Source organism: Fukomys damarensis, unplaced genomic scaffold (assembly GCF_012274545.1).
Source record: "Fukomys damarensis isolate Sample0158 unplaced genomic scaffold, DMR_v1.0_HiC HiC_scaffold_22, whole genome shotgun sequence".
Lineage (NCBI taxonomy): Eukaryota > Metazoa > Chordata > Mammalia > Rodentia > Bathyergidae > Fukomys > Fukomys damarensis.
This window is the reverse complement of record NW_022900934.1, coordinates 24,105,830-24,107,569: the sequence shown is the minus strand read 5'-3', so window position 1 is coordinate 24,107,569 and position 1,740 is coordinate 24,105,830. Positions and strand designations below refer to the sequence as shown.

Here is a 1,740-nt window from a genome sequence, read left to right as displayed (position 1 = left end):
AAAAAAAAAAAAAAAAAAAAAGAATTAAAGAGCAGTAACCACATTTCAAGAACAGAAAGATCTCTAGAGCTGAAAGATATAATAAATGCAGATTTCTTGGGGGACATTGATCAATTAGTTTCTAATTCATTATGTAGATTTCTCTTTCCTATTATGGGGAGAGTCTGCTCCATTTGATGTCACTGTTCCATTCACACCATTTCTGTTCCTTTTCTAGAAGGCCGGCTGCCTTTAGTCACTGGTAGTTTTTTCCTTACAGGTGGTGCCGGAAAAGCAGTGTTCCCTCCACCTTCCAAGCTGAAAATTAATGAACTTCCACAATATGAATGCTTGAGTAATACAAACGGATGCCAGAACAGCAATTCTAACAGCCAACACGTTGAAGTTTCCAATACAAAAATCCACCTCCTGATTCTCTGCTCTTGCATGGCCAAAACCAACAGTGCGTACTGAAAGAATTAAAGTCAGAAGTCTTCCCAAAACAAAAAGAACTGCTCACACAGAAAACCCTTTCTGATACTTTTCATCACTAAAATAAAACAGGTGATGTGGAAAAGAAATTCAACAAAATAATGCAGCACCAGAACAACTGTATTGAACAATGTAATAAAAGTGACGGAAGCCTTTGCTGTTATCCTCAAACATAAGCCCCAGCAGGAAGGCCATCGCCACACAGCAGACCATGTCTGTGTGATTCTACAGGAAGAATTCGTGGCTCGGGACCGGGGAGGCTCTTGGTGCTCTTCTTGCGAATCGCCGTGGTAGGTGGGGGTCAGCACCTGTGCCTGCAGGTGCTCTGCCTTGGCTCTGCTCTCTCTGGCTGCTCACCGACCGGCTGCCACCGCTCTGCCTCTCCCTGGCCACTCCTCACAGCCCCGCTGCAGCCCCTGGGGCCGCCCAGGGTGGGGAGTCTACCTTGTATCTTCAGGGTAGAGGAGCTATAGGGAAGGGAGTGGTGAGCAAATTCTCCAGACAGGCACACAGACCGGCTCCTACCTGCAAGTACACAAAAGGTTCCATGAGGAACACACCCAAACTGACACATCTTGTCCTTTGAAGTGGGAGGCTCTCAAGCCACCCACCAGGGCATGGTGAGAGCAAGCCCAAGGCCTAGGCAGAAAAGAAAGGGTGATCTCTGGACCTCCAATCCTGGCGCCTATAAAATTGGGCAAATGCTCACCTCTGGACATAGGTTAGATGGTTATGCCCAGGCAACTGTTAACTCCATGGGTTTGAGCTCATGTGCTCGTGTGTACATTAGTACACAGATGTCTTCATGTGTATGTGTACACAGGAATGAAACCTTATGTCTGATTGGAAATGAAACTCTAAGATTACTCCGGCATGATGCTCATTGGCTCTATTAAGGGCCATCAAGCCTAGGCTAGGATTCCAGAATACTAAGCCCACTCCTTGGGACCCCAGTCAGTAGATGCCTCTGCTACTATATGATTCTAAACAGTATTTAACTACCCTGAGCCTCAGCTTCCCCACCTATACATGAAGGGTTTGTACAAGTTGAGGCCTGAGGTTCCCTCCAGCCTTGGTATAAATTTCTGCTGTGGGGAGGAGGGATAGGGCAGGGGTTTCAGGAGAGGACTTCCTATGGGCTTTCCTGCTATACGGAGAAATGGAAGGCTGGGATCTGGCTTAGCTACCTAGACAGCTGGACAGTTCAGCTACTGCTGGGAACAGAATCCAAGTCATTTAAGGTCATTATATGCCGAGGGCCTTCTTCTC

At 47.0% G+C, this 1,740-nt stretch overlaps 1 pseudogene; it reads right to left on the bottom strand.

The window, feature by feature from the left end:
- Positions 1–129: 129 nt before the first annotated feature.
- LOC109118555 lies at positions 130–684 on the bottom strand (annotated as a pseudogene).
- Positions 685–1,740: the final 1,056 nt, after the last annotated feature.